The sequence below is a fragment of the Camelus bactrianus genome, chromosome 11 (assembly GCF_048773025.1).
Source record: "Camelus bactrianus isolate YW-2024 breed Bactrian camel chromosome 11, ASM4877302v1, whole genome shotgun sequence".
Taxonomy (NCBI): Eukaryota; Metazoa; Chordata; class Mammalia; order Artiodactyla; family Camelidae; genus Camelus; species Camelus bactrianus.
In genome coordinates, this window is record NC_133549.1 from 46295899 (window position 1) to 46313980 (window position 18082).

The following is an 18082-nucleotide window of genomic DNA, read 5'->3' on the forward strand; positions in this document are numbered from 1 at the left end:
CGTTCGCCACAGCAGAGGGAGCCCAAGCAGAGAAAGAAAGCGCCCAGACTAAAGCAGTTGTTGTCCTATACAGGCTTTCTCAGCCAGGTCTGCGGAAGGCAGGGACAGTGAACATACACAACACACACACACACACACACACATGTGCAGAGCAGCCTTGCTCTTTGCAAATACCTTCTCTTGCCCAGGCCTGGAAAACATTCCCTGCTCTCTGCTTTAGAAAACATCAAGCACAATTCTTTTCCACTTTCTTCATTTAGAAATTTGTAGGTAACAGATAGCACATCAAATGAATTGTTTAAAGTATATAACAAAAGCCCAGAGAAGACTGTGACTAAGAACGGTTGCAAATAGAAAAAGAAAACCAACCACCTTCATTGGAATCTAGCTTCACCACAACCCACTCGAGCATGGAATTTTTAATGACACAGGTCAACCTTGGAGCACATCCAAGGAGCTTATGTTACTAGAAGGACTGGAAGACTGTCCCTCCAACTCAATCTCACCTCTTACCTAGTCCCAAGGCATGGACCAAAGACGATTATTAGCCATGGTTCCTGGGTAAAAGGATAATTTCCCCTGTGGGGCTGTAAATGGAGGACAATTTGGTAAATATGCTTTTCTCTGAATCTTTTTGAGTACATTATCTGCTTCTCCAAAGGAGAGATTTGTATTGAAGAATCAAAGTCATAATATTTAACACCTACCCACAATTATTTTTAGAGGGCCTTCTAGACACAAGCACTGTGCCAAGAAAGCCACAGTTAATGCCTTCAGTAGGGAAAATGAAACATCTACATAAATAACTCTCAAAGAATGCTGAGAGGAGAAATGCCTTGAAGGTAAAAATGCTGCAGGAGTGAGGGCCGGGGAAGGTTTGGGGCTGGGTTATCAGCAAAGGTCTCACAACGGCAATAAAACCCAGTTTGAAGGATGGTTAGGATTTAGAATGGTGAAATGGAGCAGGAAGGGCACGCAGGAAGGACATTCAGGAAGAGCAAAGGATGTTGATGACATCATCATCAAGCATTCTTCAGAAAGTATTTGTGAAGACGGGGCTGCCTCCCCTTCTCTCCCAATGCCCCTGGGACCTGTATAGGTATCTACGGGGTCACCTGCATTCACCTCTCAAGACAGGCTCTTAAAAATTCTCCCCGGTGGGATGCAGCACTCTTGGCTTCATCTGTGCCCATTCTGTGGCAGTGGCCCCAACTACCCCTACCAGGGGTTCCTACAAGAAATACAAAGAAACGTACTAATCTTGCAAGGATCTAAATGACCTACTGTGCATGATGCAACTAATATTAAGAACCATGTGGAAAGAAAACTTTTCCATCAAGTGAATTCTACTTAACATCTATTCGGGGAGCTCACTCTTTAAAATGACACTGCTAAATCTCTGAATGATGGATCTTCCTTATACTGAATAATTAGTTGAGTCAGTTGGACCAAATGTCTCATGGCTTACACTGCGCATTTAACATTAGCCACAACGGAGGGCTTTTCCTTCTAGATTATTCATTATCACAGCGTTAGAGGACGTTAAGAAAGAAGATGGAGCCATTCTTCCAGTTACCAGTCAGAGTGAGACCAGGTCCAATACTGCATTTTCTAGGACTTGATGTAGCTAATCTCTCCAGGAACAATCTCTTGAGCACTTTCCTTGAAATACTGTTGCTAGGTACAGCCTCAGGGAGAGCTTGTATTTTTCTTCATTGTACTGTACACACAAAATGCAGTGGAGACCTGAGGCAAACGTCTGAAGGGCGAAGGAAGCACTTACAGGGTGTTCTCGAGCCCATGTGATGGCTGGCCTGTGTCCCCCCCGCGAGTCGCCTGCCTCAGTTCTCCCCTGGGGAGAGGAGTGGGGGACATTCTTCCTCCAGGTACGCGAAGGGAGGCTACAGCCCTCGGCGGGTCTACAGGACTCAGAGATTAAAAGCCCCTCTTTCCCCTTCTCCAAGCCTCAGGAACCGAGCCACAGAGTCGCTTCCTCACCTTTCCTCTTCTGGCCGGTCGCACCGTAGTCCCCAAGTGCAGCGTCTCTCTGGGACGCGCCCGTCGCTAGCGGCGTCGGGTGTCCCCGCTACTGTGTGTCAGCGGCGGAGCGGGTGCCAGGAGCGCGCAGAGCCAGGCAAGTGCCCGGGATGCAGAGCCCGGGGCGCGCAGCCCGCCGCCGCCGCCGCCGCCGCCGCTCCCGCCCGGGGATCTGCCGCCCGCCCGGCCCGGCGTCGCCGAGTGCGCCCCCGCCCGGCGCCGCTCCCTCGCTCCGCGCCCGCCGAGCTGTGCACGCTGCCCGGACGGACGGCGGCGCGGGCGGCAGCGGGGCCCCCGCCCTGGGCCGGGCTTTCCCAGAACTCGCCCGCCCCGGGTGAGAGGCCGCGAGCGCCGCCGCGGGCCGCTGGGCAGCGCGGGGAGCGGCCTGAGCCGGGCCCGCCCCCGGCCTCGGGCTGCGCGCCGAGAAGGCGGGCGCGAGGGGCGGACCCCGCCGCCACCCCCGCCCTGGCCGCCCGCCGCGCGACCGCAGCGCGACCCCCGCCCGGTCCCGGCCTCGGGGGCCGCCCCTCAACACGGCCCGGGTGAAAGCTGGTGAGAGCGCGGCGGGGTCACCCAGCTCCGGGGAGGGCGGGAACTCTGTCCACCTCAGGCCGCGGGAATTTACTCTCACACCGTCCGCCGGGGGACCGTCCCTGCTCGACACCCACGGACACTGAGGCTCTTGGAGGTTCAATTACTTGACCAAGGTTACTCTGGTAAGGGCAGCACCAAGTCTCCAGTCTGTTCGGTCATTCACTTAGCAAGTATTTATTGAGCACCATAATGTGCTCAGCGTTGTGCCAGGCTCAGGAGATACTCCTTTGGCTGTGACCGTTCAAGTCCCTGGGCGTCAAATCTAGCTTCTTTCGTTGCTGAAGCAAACATGGAGATGTTCACCGTTGACAGAAACTAGGCTCTGCATGGAGCCTTCCCTAGCTGCTGGGGAGGTTTTTATACCCAAGTGGCAGTCAGGAGAGCCAGGGACCTGGAAAAAATATCGAATTATCATCCTCCTCTCTTTCCCCTAAACCTCTTTCGCCTCGCTCTTTTCCTATTCTAATGGACAGACCCTTCCATAGGTCTGACCCCTTCCCCTATATTCAATCAGGACCAATTCCTGTGGTCCCTACCCTTACTATCTGTCCTCTCCTTGCACTGAATCATCCCTCACACCACAACCATGTTATTACAGCCATATTATTCTTCCTCTTGTACAACTTTAATCTGCACAGAAAACTTCTTTGGCTCCCTACTGGCTTCCAGACTAACTTCCTGTGACTGTAGGAACCCAACATGCCCTGGTTAATATGCACCACCCAGCATGATGTTTCTCCCATTCCAACTCTGTACTTGTCCTTAGGCTGAGCTTCTACCTGGGGCATTACCACCTCCTCCCACATACTTTCTTCTGGCTCAAGTTTGACCCTTTCTTTCAGTTTGCTCTTAAAAGTGGCCTCCCCTTCTTTGAGCCTTCAGGGCACCAGAGGGTTTGAAACAGGAATGCACAGGAGGTCACCAAAGAATTCTGCCTATAAGAAAAATATGCCAGCCTGGTCCTTAAACTGTTTTGCTGTTTTTTTTCACCACTAGGATTTTAATGAAAGTCAACATTACCTCCTCCTTTGAGAGCTGGCTTCAGAAAGGTCTCTGCAGAAGACTCTGCGGAAGCTCTTTGTTCATTAGAAGCTCAGGATCTTAGCACTGGAGGAATAGAGAATAGTCATTTACTCCAACCTCTGAGCCTACACAGTCCTGGGCAGGTGAATGGAGGAGCCAAGAAAAAGGAAGCATCGCTGACAATAAACAAGGTAGAGGCTATTTATTTAATACACAGTTTTTATATTATGATTTTATAATACATTTAATGAATCTAGTAATATCAGTCACCTGGAGCTCCCAAAGACTTGTATTTTTTTTTTAATTAGGCAAATTGGAATTAGATTGTTGCAAATTGGTGGATGCACAAGCAGTTAACATTGAATCCTCCAAGTGAGTCATTGCACCATTAGTTACCAAGGAAAGTCTAGGTCCGTTGGTCAGGAAAATTATCTGAGTGTGATAATCAACAGCCCCATCCCTGAAAAAGGGTGCCTTCCCCAAATCTTTGCAAAGAGAGCAGGTCCAGATCAATGTCCTTTGCTCGCCCCCTTACTCCCTCTCTAAATGAGACTGGTGGGAGCCGTGTCCCCGAGGCTGCCTCACCGCATTGGAATGTCTGAGCTAACTGTGCTTCCAGAGGGTTCATTGCTCCTCTGAACAGCACTGCCCAGACTTTCTGGAGATTTTAATTCACTCCTCAACCTCGCCAACAGTTGCACACAAGGTGCCTTTTTTACACCCTGCTCTCTGTTCAGTGAAACAGGCAGACCATCTCAGGGGAACAATGGCTCCATTCAAGACTTTTTCAGAAGTACAGCATATAACTTCCACACAGTGGGTTGCTGCCAGCCATTATCTGGAGGAAGAAAGACGGTCAGATAAAGTGCCTGTGAATTGGGGGAGCGCTGGACAATTTCCATGGAAAATTCAGCTTCAATAAACTAGTTATGCATCTTTGTATAGAAGACCATTTTGCATAGTCAAAAACAATAACAGAAACAAAAAAAGAAATAATGCTGTGGAAACTATTTAAATGTAGTGCATCTGTGTTTGAAATTTCAGAAGAAATCTCCTATCTCTTTTGAACTTGTTACATAATGGTCTCCATTTGATAGAAATTGATTTAAATAAGTTATAAATGTTGGGACTAGGGAATTTACATCGTAAGATAATTTTAAGAAATGGAATCATTTTCCTACTTTCTCCCTCTCGCATCCTGTAATTTTTATGTTGGGAGAGGGTCTCTGAGTTCATGGTTGTTGCTGCCAGTGGGAGGCCTCACACCCCCTACCACACATATTACAGAAAAGAGATTGGCCCTTTGCCACACTCAGCAAGCCAACCATCAGTTAACCCATTTATAAACAAACCTTAAAGTTGGGAACTGACTAGTCAGCACAGGCACCATTGACAAATATACTGATCTTTGTTAAACAGAAGCTAATTGCTAAGCAGGGGAATTTTCCTGCAGTCATCTGGGTAGCCTTGAAAGCCAAAGAAGAACGGAAGGAACAAGCCAGCCCTGAGTTTAGGAGTTGCTATTTCCTCTCATTTCAAAGTCGCTGCATCAGATTGTGCAGGGTTTACCAGCTATCTGCAAGTAGGCTATTGAGTTCAGACATTGGGGACAGAGCCAAAAACAAACTTTCCAGAGTTAATCTTATATGCCAGGGTAGAAATGCTAAGGCAGTTTGAGGTTGGTGAAAAACAACCAACGTGTTTAAAGCAATAGGTAGCCCTACTTCTGTGGGGTGGTTGCAGTAAGGGTGGAGGTGACCTGGTGGGAACGGTGAAGCAGAGAGGAATGATCCTAACCATTACCTCTCAACGTATCCAGTGGTAGGGGCTCAGACTGGTGTGGGACCACTTGAGTTGAAAGCCCCAATGCACCCCCAGGTGGGAGTCCTTAGGCAAGTTACCTACCTCTGTGTGCTTTGTTTTCCTCTTCTTTAAACTATACCTACCCCTCAGGTTGGTTGTGATGATTAAATGAGTTAATCTTTGTAAAGCACTTAGATTAAATAAATGAAACTCAGAACTTTATCTTCATTTATATTTATGGTATTTAAAAAATGTGATCTCCTTTGAATATTTCAAATATCTTGTTAATGTTTTGACAGAAAATTCATCCATTTTTTTTTCTTGAAACATTCTGGAATCTCATTACAATATTTGATTCAGTTTCTATCAGCAAAAGGCAGGTCCAGCTCAAATAGTCTTAAAGAGCTATAATTAAAAAGTATAAAAGCACAATTAAAAAAAGGCTTTAACTGTACTAGAATCCCAAAGCATAGACATTGAAGCTAGCTAGAGACTTCTCTAGATGTAGGTTTTAAGGTTTCATGTTGTTCTCAGTGGCCAAAATGTTCCTCAGAGGAAGAAAACTCTGATATAATCACAGAATTCAGAGGGAAATAATATTCGCTTGAGTAACATCATCTTTTCTACAAACTTTTCTGGAGTAAGTCTGCTAGGAAAATGGCCACGGCTCCTGGGTGACTCCGAGTGCTGTGAATTGTCACTAGGTCAGACTGGCCACCAGCGGAAGGTGGAGGATGTGGAGGCAGGTTTGCACTGGTTAATTTGTTCACTGATTCTCCATTTGGAAGCCTGGTGCTGATTAGTTGTACAAGTTCCAGACAAGCTCATTCTTTGGTTTCTCTGTCACTTCTCCTTCACTGATGTCAGCATGTCACTATCTGCTAGCCTTCCCAGATCCTTTTATTAACATTTACTATCCCCAACCACTCCTTGTGCTAGAAAATGATAATCATGATGACGGCATCTGTAATTGAGTACTCACTGTAGTGCTGCTTTTTTATTCTTTCATGCAAAAAACGTGTTGAGCACATAGTATGTGCCAGGGATTGTTCTAGTTACCAGAGATACAGCACTGAACACAACAGGCAGCAAACTCCCTGCTTTCATGGTGGGAGTAGACAGACAATGAACTGTGTAAAAAGTAAAGCACATAGTGCAGTAGAAGGTGATAAAGTCTTGGGGAAAGTAAAAGAAGGAAGACGGGGGGTGCTGCAGGACTTGGGGAAGATGACAGTTTTAAATAGAATGGTCAGGTAAGACTTCACTGAGAGGTAACATTTGAGTAACAGCTGTAAGAGGTGAGGGAAGGTGGAAGACACTGTGTACTTCCCTGCAGGATCTGTTCTCCATTCGTTTCTCTTAGCTATGAAACCGTTCCTCCCTACCCTGTTTTCGCTGGGCCCACGATTGCCCACTACTTTCCTAGCCTCCCTTGCATCTAAGCCAAGTTCATGGCTAAGTTCCGGCCAGTGGTTTATGAACAGAAAGTAAGCAGGTAACATCAAGTAACATCCTTAGAGCCAAAGCTGTCGTATAAATGATAATGTGTTGCTATGTTGATAGGACTGACCCATAATACAGAAGGAAGAGGTAAGAATTTCTGTAAAAATGTCCTTGAGGAGTGAGAAGGGATGGGGTATAGTGCTCAAATTGAGGGCTGGCCTTGGACAGAAACAGACAGTTCATTTAAAGAAACAAGAGAGAAGACAGATTATATTTTCCACAAGTGGCCACAGCAATATTCCCAGGCCCACACACTTTTCCAGAACTTTGCCACTGATAACAGGTGAAGTCTAATTCCCCTCCTTATGAGTATGGGACAGCCTTAGTGGCTTACCTCTTTCTTCCCCAACGGAATGTGGCAGAAGTGATGCCACACAGCCACTGTGGCTACATCACAGAAGCTGACACAGCTTCCAGAACTCTTACGCTAGGAACCCAGATGCCACGTTATGAGGAAGCGCAGGCCCCATGGAGAGGTTATGTGAAATGCTCCAGCTGATGATCCCAGCTCAGGATCCCAGCTGACAGCCTGCATCAACCCTGGACACGGGAGTGAGTGGGCCTTCAGGGGATTGTGGGCCCCAGACTTCAAGCCATCTGGTGATGGCAAGTAGAACAGACAAAAGGTATTCCTGCCAAGCTCAGCCCAAATTGCAAGTTTGGGAGCAAAATAAATGTCAGTTTTTTAAGCTACAAACTTTGGGGTAACTTTTTATGTAGCTTTAATAAATGAAACAATAGGTTTAATAAATGAAACAACACTGGGAGTTGAGAAGAGTTGGTAGAAGTTTGTGAAAGTTTTCTTTTGCTTGCTTCTGTGTCTCAATGAAGTGGTACAAACATTATCAGAAAAAAACAAAAAAAAAAAAACCCAAAACATTATCAGGTAAGAGTAAATAAAAGGTAGGAGATACAAAACGTTTGAGAGAATGTATGAAATACTCAGTTAGGAAAATGGGAGCGTGAATGACATAGGGAAATATAATGCCAGGCATTGTGTTCAGTTGTGATCATAAATGTAATGTGAGCCCAGTTGTTATGATTGTATATTTTTATTCAGACAGATTTATGGGTGTGTGAGAATTAAAAATGGAGAGTAGGATTTAACTAGGATTATTAACAAAACAAGAAGGGAGCAAGGGATTAGGATACATGCAAGAGGGTGTTTATACTGATTGACCACAATATTAAGCCAAGAAAGTAGGAAAGTGAAGACAAAAGGTGTGCTCAGTGCTTATATATGCAATACCAAAAACGGTATGAGTAGATACTATTATTGTTTCCATTTCAGAGATTGAAGCTCAGAAAGGATAAGAAGTTTGCTCAAGGTTACACTCATGCAGTCTGATTCTTAAGCCAGAGTCTTACCCCAGCCTTCCCAAGACATCTGAATTAGTTCCTTCCACACTGAGCTCACCTTGCTCACCCCAACACTGCCCATTCCTGAAGTCCTCTGCAGTGAAGGCTACATTTTCTTTCCCATTTAACAGGGTAGAAGGAGGAAGGACTGGCTAATTTCAACAGTCTTCTTTCAAATTTTATGCCACTGGTATGTTCCAGTTTCTTCCCGTCTTCACCAAAGCCTTCTATCCACCTTCCTGCAGCAGCCTATTTCTGGCATTATTCTAGAGGATTCCACATCCACGCTCCCTTCCAATACTGAGGAAACATGGGGCCCTCCATGAGAGCAGGGCCAGCGATGTGTACACTATATCCCAGCATGGAAGACCATGGCTGAAAAATGGTAGGTTCTCAGCACATCTAGGAACCTCCTTGCCTCAGTGCTTTCTAGGGCTGCTCAAACTCAGCTGTTGGCAAGCAGGGTCACACCTCCAAAGTCTCACCTCTGAAATTCCCTTCTCTGATCACAGTTTTCTCTTCTCCCTCTTCTACTATGAGGCTGGCACTTCCTTTTCGTCATTCTCATTTTCCAGAAGCAGCTTCTGACCCTGTGCCATCTGTCTCACCCTGACAATGACCTCATGGTGTATGAAGTGTCTCCATAGTCATAGCTCATCATGTCTGAAGTGTGTTCCAGACCTGTCCTCCTGAGCAGCTGTGCTTTGATCTAAAGTCCACATTGCTCTTACTCTCCACATTTCTCCCCCTCCCCTTTGCGCGCCTTTCCTTGTACTCTCCCAACTCTTCCAATGGCCTTTTGATCTCTTCTCTTTTCTCCCAATCACTGTCTCTCCACTGACTTGGCTTATTCATGTGATTTGTTTTAATAACAGTCCTCTAGGCCTAATTTTATTCATTTCTTTAGTATAGATTTTACTAATATAATGGAAAAGCTAAGATACTTTTTACAACATTTACAATCTGTACATAGAGAATACATCTTCTCTTCCGAGTTCTGTGGACATTACAAAAATGGGTCAAGAAAATCTCAAAAAATTCCAGGAAATATACAGGCTATCTTCTCTGACTAAAATGCAAGAAAATGAGAAGTTAACAGTGAATATTTTAAACCAAAAAGCATCAACTGCTCAACAATTAAAACATGTTCTCTTAAATAATGGCTGGGTCACAAAAGAAATCCAAATGATAATTATAGATTTCTTGGAACATAACAAAAATGAGAATATTACATAATTTAAATTTATGAGACATGGCTAAAGCAGTAATTAGAGGTAAATGTGCTTCTTTAAATGTTTTTATTAAATAAGAAAGAGTAAAAATACATGAAGTGAGAATTCAAATTTTTTTAAAATACCAAAAATAATTCCAAGAAAAATTAAACTAAAAAAACAGTAAAGATGAAAACCTAACCAACTAGAAGATAAATCTAAAAGCTGGTTCTTTGGGAAACATAAAATACCTTCAGGGAGATATTTTAAAAAAATAACCCTTCTGGAAAACATAATCAAGGATAAAAACACTAACAAAATTATAAAAGGGAAAGAGAACACTATAATAGAATGTAACACTTTTAATTATAAAAGAATACTATGATAAAGTTTAAGCTAATCAATTTTTAAAATCTGGATGAAATTGATCATATTCTGAGAAACTGTATTACCACATTTGATCCAAGAAGTAGAAAAGTCTATTTCCTTTGGAACACCATTGCTGGGTTTGGGGAATTTCTTCCTTAAAATTCGTGTTTTCCCAAGTTATTAGCCATAAACGGTGTTTGCCCAGTCTCCTTTGCATCTGGAGCAGTGACGGGTTACCCAGCTCCATCAGCCAGGCATATGTGTGGGGAACTTAGATTCAAAAGCAAACAATTTGAAGAGGGAAGCTCTGTACAGGATACATTTTGCTGGTGAGAATGAGGGCAGAGAAACTTAACTTTGTGAGGGGGATGACATCTGTAAAGCTGGATTCTTGGTACCAAGATGGCTTTAGTGCTGGTAGCAGATGGAATTCCAGAAAAGTTGAGCTCCTGGCAACAGTGCTAACTTACAGCCTCCAGTGCCTGGGGAATGATTTGGGGCATTATTCTTGGAAGCCTAGCTTTGAGGTGGACTCTCCAGCTCTCAACAGTTCTGTCAGCTACTGAAATTCCTTTTGGTAAATCGCTTTCCAGCCTAAGTTAGTTTCTGTTACCCGTCACTGAGAATCCTGACTGACCCAATAATCAATGACAAAATGAAGGTAGTTAATTCATTGATTAAATATTTACTGAGTGACTTTTAGGGTGGGAATTGTGTAAAGAACTAGGAAAGCAACAGTAACCAGGAAGGACTGACATAACCCCTGCCTTCGTAAAGTTTATAACTTAATGGAGAACTTATCAATGAATCCTCACCAAAAAAAGTTTTAGTATGGTATTTTCAAAGTATTTTCACCCAATACTAGCTTATCAATATAAGAGGGCTCTATGACTAAATACATTTCAAAATGCTGGAGGCTTACAATGCATTGTCATACTAAAAATTATGAGAAGTCCCAGATAAACAACTGTTTAATTCTATTTAACCCAGAGATTGCCTAATTACAAAACCTTGCACAGCACTCTTGCTGTGAAATGCTACCCATGGACCAGATAATTTCAACTGTTGATTCTTCCAAACTTTCAGTAGACATTATCAAATGCTCATAAAATATTTTCTGAAGCAAAGAAAAAACCATTAAGTATCACTTATAAGTCTAGACATGAAAAATCCTAAATGTAGTATAATTAAGTTAAACCCAGTAACATGTTATAAAATCATCTACTCTGTGCCAATCAAGATTTATCATGGATTTAAAGATACCTGAATATTAGGTAATCCATTAAGAAAAGAATGCATATCAATAAATCAAAGGTACCAAACTATCATCTCAATAAATAACCAAAAGACATTTCAGAAAATTAAACACTACTTTCTGCCTGATGTAAAAAGTCTTTCTAAAACAAATAATAGAGGTGCATGTTCTTAAAAGAATTGCTATACCTGTCAAAAATAACATCCATCATCATACAGATGGTAATCTATTTAGAGGCATATCTGTTAAAATTGATTAACCAAACAGAAATGCCTATTTATGGTTGTTATTAGTCAATATGGTCTGGATGTTTTAATGTACTAAGATACAGAACATAAAATAGAAGTATACCTCATGAAAAGGAGGAGATAGAATTATGATTACCTGCAGGAAATGTGGTTATATACATTGGTAATCCAAGACAATCAACTAAAAAATACTTAGAATCAATGAAAGCTTGATTCACTAGAGTGGCTGATAAAAGACAAGTGTTAAAAAGCCAACAACATTTGTATATAACACTGATATCTACTTAGAGATATACTGGGGTGATCTCATTCAAAATAGTAACAAAAGCATTAAAAAATAGAAATTAGTTACTGGTTATCAGAGGGAAGGGGGTTGGAGGGTCGGTGAAGTGGGTGAAGAAGGTTAACTGTACGGTGATGGATGGTGACTAGACTGGTGGTAGTGGTGACTCTGTACTGTATACAGATGTTGAACTCCAATGCTTTAAATCTGAAACAGAGAAAATAATAAAAGAAACAAGGAAAAGAAATTAGGGATAATCATAATGATATACATACATGTATATGTGTGTGTTAGTGATTATTTTGGAGAAATTAGACTTGAATAAATAGGGAGAGGCACAATATTCCCTTATGGAAAGGCTTAAAGATTAAAAATGCCAATTTCTACTCAGTGAATATTTAACATTTAACATAATTCCAATGGAATTTTTAAAAACTTGCCAGAAAATGCTGATAATTGCAGAAACTAAGGTGATCATCACCTTGGATTTCATTATAATATTCTATTTTTGCTTTTGTTAAAAATTTTCCATATTAAGTTTTTTTTTAAAGAAACTTGACTGAAAATTTCAGAAAATCATTAAAATAATGATCAGCCACAAGAATATTTGAAAGAGGGTAGCAAAGGTGACATTTCAGGACCAGCAGTGACTGTCCACAGGCAGAAGCCATGTGGTAGCAATGTGTCCAGTGGAGAGATGACAGACACTGGTCCTAAGCTGACTGTTTCTGTCCTGTGAGCTTGGCAGTGTCTTGCCTTCCTTGGTTCCAGCCATTATCTGAGCCTGGTTATCCATCCTTCTCAGTCATTATGATACAGCATATTCCTTTTCCACTTATACTAGCTAGAGCTGATTTTTATTGTTTGCAACCAAGAATTCTAATATAAACAGTTTAGAAAAGAAAAAAAAATACTTCAAAATAATTCATAGGCTAAACGAAAAATCATAACAGAAATTCTGAAATACTTAAAACTGAGTGACAATTTAAAAAAACAACAAGTAACATACCAAAACTTGTTGGCTATAACTAAAGCAATACTGAAGGGAAATTTATAACTCTCAAATGCATTTATTAGAAAAGAAGAAAGGTGTATAATGGGTTGCTTAAGCATTCAACACAAGAAACATCAGAGAACAACAGAGGAAACCCTAAAGAAGAAATAGTACATATAAAAGGAATTATTTAAATAGAAAACGAAAGCTGAATTTTTGGGAAAGACTTAATAAACTGAATAAACTCCTAGGAAGACTAAGATAAAAGGCACAAATATGTAACATAGGAACAGTAATAAAGTTTATATTTATTGAAAATTTCCTTAGTGTCAGGTAAAGTCTTCTAGGTACTTGACATGACTCATTTAATGCTCACAACAAGCCTTGACATAAATATAATTTTTCCGACACTCTAGGAAGATGGTTCTTTTTTTAAATTGAAGTACAGTCAATTATAATGTGTCAGTTTCTGGTGTACAGCACAATGTCCAAGTCATGCATATACATACATATATACCTTTTCATATTTTTTTCATTAAAGATTATTACAAGATATTGAACATAGTTCCCTGTGCTATACAGAAGAAACTTTTTTTTAAAATCTATTTTTATATATAGTGGCTAACATTTGTAAATCTCAAACTCCCAAATTTATCCCTTCCCACCTGCTTCCCCTGGTAACCATAAGATTGTTTACTTTGTCTGTGAGTCTGTTTCTGTTTTGTAGATGAGTTCATAGTGTCTTTTTTTTTTAAGATTCTACATATGAGTGACATCATATGGTATTTTTCTTTCTCTTTCTGGCTTACTTCACTTAGACTGATGATCTCTAGGTCCATCCATGTTGCTGCAAATGATATTATTTTATTCTTTTTTATGGCTGAGTAGTATTCCATTGTATAAATATACACTTCTTCTTTATCTAGTCCTCTGTTGATGGACACTTAGGTTGCTTCCATGTCTTGGCTATTGTAAGTAATGCTGCTGTGAAAATTGGGGCACATGTATCTTTTCAAATTAAGAGTTCCCTCTGGATATATATCCCACAGTGGAATTGCTGGATCATATTGTAAGTCTATTTTTAGTCTTTTGAGGAATCTCCATACTGTTTTCCATAGTGGCTGCACCAAACTACATTGCCACTAGCAGTGTAGGAGGGTTCCCTTTTCTCCACACCTTCTCTAGCATTTATCATTCATGGACTTTTGAATGATGGCCATTCTGACTGGTGTGAGGTGATACTTCATTGTAGTTTTGATGTGCATTTCTCTGATAATTAGTGATATGGAGCATTTTTTTCATGTGCCTATTGGCCATTTGTATGTCTTCATTGGAGAATTGCTTGTTTAGGTCCTCTGCCCATTTTTGGATTGGTTTGCTTTTTGTTATTGTTGTTATTAAGTTGTATGAGCTATTTATATATTCTGGAAATTAAGCCCTTGTCAATTGCATCATTTGGAAATAGACATAAATACTGTTATAATTACTACTGACATAATAGAAAACTGAGGCACAGAGGGGTTATTTGCTCAAGTTTCATGACCCTTTGTAAAGACACTGAGCAGAGTCTCCTTCACCACTATTAAGCTAAAAAAGGTAAACATACCTAGAGTTATGGTAAAAAGTAAATGAGCACATGACAAGTCTGTAAGAAATTTTATGCCGTTAATTTTAAAAAAATGAAATAAACAATTTTTAAAATTAAGGTTTAGTTGATGTGCAATATTATATAAGTTATATGTGTACAACATAGTGATTCACAATTGTTAAATGTTATACTCCATTTATAGTTATTATAAAATATTGGCTATATTCCCTGTGTTGTACAATATATCTTTGTAGCTTATGTTATTTTACAGTTAATAGTTTGTACCTCTTGATCCCATACCTCTGTCTTGCCCTCCCCCTTTCCTACTTCCCGCTGGTAACCATTAGTTTGTTCTCTACATCTGTGAGTCTGTTTCCTTTTTGCTATATTTGCTAATTTGCTTTATTTTTTAGATTTCACATATGCATGATATAATACAGTATTTGGACTTATTTCCATAAGCATAATACCCTCCACGTTCATCCATGTTGTTGCAAATGTCAAAACTTCATTATTTTTATGGCTGAGTATTACCCATTTGTCTATTCATGGTCACTTAGGTTGCTTTCATATCTTGACGATTGTAAATATTGCTACTATGAACATTGGGATGTATGTATCTTGTTGAATTAATGTTTTCATTTTTTTTAGGTTCCATTAGCAATACGTCTCCTTCCCCTAACGTGCAGATCCTGGCTTCGTTTGCTCAATTTTATGAGTGCTTTTTCGTTTAGATGATTGTCTAACTCAAGGAGATCACGGTCACTTTTCTATCTCGCTCAAGCTGTGCCTGCAAATTTGTCATTGAATAAATATGGGAAATCCTAAAAAAAAAAAAAAAAAAAAAAAAAGAAATAAAAATACACACACACACACCCAGGAGTAAAATTGCTGGGTTAAATAGGAGTTCTATTTTTAGTTTTTTTGAGAAACTTATGTACTGTTTTCCACAGTGGCTGCCCCGATTGACATTCCCACCAACACTGTACAAGGTTTCCCTTTTCTCCATATCCTTGCTAGCATCTGTCATTTATGCTCTTTTTGATGATAGCCATTCTGGCAAGTGTGAGGTGATAAAATGGATAGTTTTTAATGTATTAGGTTTTTGTTCACTTTTAAAGCAAAGTTATTTATTTAATAGCTACCATAAGCAGTGTGAGTCCTCTAACTTTGTTCTTTTCCATGATGGTTTTGGCTATTTTGGGTCCTTTGCATTTCCATGTGAATTTTAAGATCTGCTTGTCAATTTCTCCAAAAGAAAAAGGCAGCTGGAATTTGATCGGGATTGCCTTGAGTCTGTAAATCATTTGCGTCAGCTTATATCTGTCGCTCAGGAACATGGATAAAAATTCAATGGTGTAAAAAATAAGCTTCTCCCTCACTATCCTCTAGCACCCATTTCCCTGACTCAGACACAACCTCTTAGGTATCCTCCCAGGGCTATCCTATGCATAGTCAAATAGTCAAACATTTATTTGTAACTTCTTTTTAAAAACATCTATAACCTGCTATGTTGTATGTACCTTGATTTTTTCAGCAAAATTTCTCTTAAAGATTTTCCCATAATAGTACATAGAATACTGTCTCCTTTATTTACAGTTGTGCTCCAGTGTGTAGCTATCCCATTATTTACTTATCCAGTTCTCCATTGATGGAAATCTAAATTTTACCCATTATTTTGCTATTACAGAAAGGGCTGCAATGAATAGCCTTGTATATACAACAGTTTCACTCATGTGTGAGTAACATTTCTATAAGAGAAATTGCTAAAAGCTGAACTGCTGAGTTTTAAATTTTTTTAATTAAAAAGACTGCCAAATTAACCATGATAGGATTTTAACAGTTTACAGTTCCACTGGCATTGTGAGTGAGTGCTTGTTTTCTTACGCCCTCCAAGAAAGTGTTTTTCAAACTTCTTGAGGCTCTTCCAGCATGGGATTGTTGGGTTTCTCTGAAACAAGCCTGAATGTCTATATTTTCATCTGTGGAGGAGTGCATTAACACATTTTTAAAATTGAGGTATAGTTGGCTTACAATGTTGGGTTAATTTCTGGTGATTATAGTGATTCAGTTATGCATATATATATTCCTTTTCATTATAGGCTATTACAAGGTATTGGATATAGTTCCCTGTGCTATACAGTAGGACCTTGTTGTTTATCTATTTTATATATAGTTGTTAGTATCTACAAATCCTGAACTCCCTATGTATCATTCCCTCCCTTACCCCCGGTAACCATAAGTTTGTTTTCTATGTCTGTGAGTCTGTTTCTGTTTTGTAAATAGGCTCATTTATGTCTCTTTTTTTTAGATTCCACATATAACTGATGTATGGTATTTTTCTTTTTTCTTTCTGGCTTACTTCGCTTAGTAGCAATCTCCAGGTCCATCCATGTTGCTGCAAATGGCATTATTTTATTCTTTTTTATGGCTGAATAGTATTCTGGTGTGTGTGTGTGTGTGTGTATGTGTATATACACACACAATGTATATACATACAATAAATATATATATATACATATGTCATATATATATTATATATGACATATCTTCTTTATCCAGTTATCTGCTGATGGACATTTAGGTTGCTTCCACGTCTTGGCTGTTGTAAATAGTGCTGCTATGAACACTGGGGTGCATGTATTTTTTCGAATTAGAGTTTCCTCCAGATATACACCCAGGAATAACACATTTGTTTTTGTTTGCTTGTGTGACAGAATGCTATAAATAGTTTAAGTGAACAGATTGAATTTATGAGTATCAACATGGATATATCTCAAAAATACAATTTTGGGTGAAAAAGAAAAATTGACATTTACAGTGTGATACCATTGTTGTAAATTTTAAAAACAAACAAAATAAGATTATATCTGGTTTATGGGCACATGTGAAATGCAAGTGCTAAAAACATGGACAGGAAGTGTGCACATGAACTTCATGACAGTGATCTGCCTCTAGATATGTAAGGAAATGAAAGAGAAGGGTATAAAAATCACTTTAATTATATCTGTAATGTCTTCGGTTTTTAAAAATATCTGAAGCTGGATTTTATTACAATTAAAAACTTTGGCTATGCAAAATACACTGTCAAGATGATGAGAAGACAAGCCACAGACTGGGAGAAAATATTTGCAAGAGACATATCTGGTAAAGGGCTGTTATCCAAAACATACAAAGAATTTTTAAAACCTAACAGTAAGAAAATGAACAACTCAATTTAAGAATGGACAAAAGACCTGAACAGACACCTCATCAAAGAAGAAATACAGATGGCAAGTAAGCATATGAAAAGATGTTCAATGCCATATGTCATTAGGGAATTACTAATTAAAAGAACAGCGAGATACCACTGTTTACCTATTAGAATAGCTAAAATCTCAAGCATTGACAATACCAAATGTTGACAAGGATGTGGAGCAATAGAAACTCTCAAACATTGCTGGTAGCAATGCAAAATGGTGCAGCCACTTTGGAAGATAATTTGGCAGCTTCTTATAAAACTAAACATATTCTTAGTGTGCAATCCAGCAGTTGGACTCCTTGGTACCAAAATGAAATGAATACTTATGACCACATAAAACCCTGCATTTCAATGTTTATAGAAACTTTATTCATAGCTGCCAAAACTTGGAAGCAGTCAAGATGTCTTTAGTAGGTGAATGGATAAGCTGTGGTATATTCAGACAGTGGAGTATTTCCATTTAGTGCTAAAAAGAGATGAACTACCAAGCCATGAAAAGGCATGGAGGAACCTTAAATGCAGATTACTAAGTGAAAGAAGCCAATCTGAAAAGGCTCATGTCGAAGATGACATG

General features: G+C 40.0%; 1 protein-coding gene and 1 long non-coding RNA gene across 3 annotated transcripts in view; one reads left to right on the top strand and one right to left on the bottom strand.

Moving 5' to 3' along the window:
* The window catches only part of LOC123613117 (1-phosphatidylinositol 4,5-bisphosphate phosphodiesterase epsilon-1-like), a 50966-nt gene extending 48630 nt beyond the window's left edge, over window positions 1-2336 (bottom strand). The window contains exon 1 of one of the 2 annotated variants that reach the window (XM_074373925.1): window positions 1999-2332. The gene's annotated coding sequence lies outside the window, so the exon portion shown is untranslated. Of the gene's footprint in view, window positions 1-1998 lie in introns of both variants that reach the window. The other variant, XM_074373924.1, reaches the window with a different exon arrangement.
* A 146-nt stretch (window positions 2337-2482) lies between these two features.
* Window positions 2483-18082, top strand: part of LOC141579126 (uncharacterized) — a 173993-nt gene continuing 158393 nt past the window's right edge. Inside the window, exons 1-2 of the long non-coding RNA XR_012510198.1 lie at window positions 2483-2753; window positions 3628-3845. This is a non-coding gene — a long non-coding RNA (uncharacterized LOC141579126). The remainder of the gene's footprint in view (window positions 2754-3627; window positions 3846-18082) is intronic.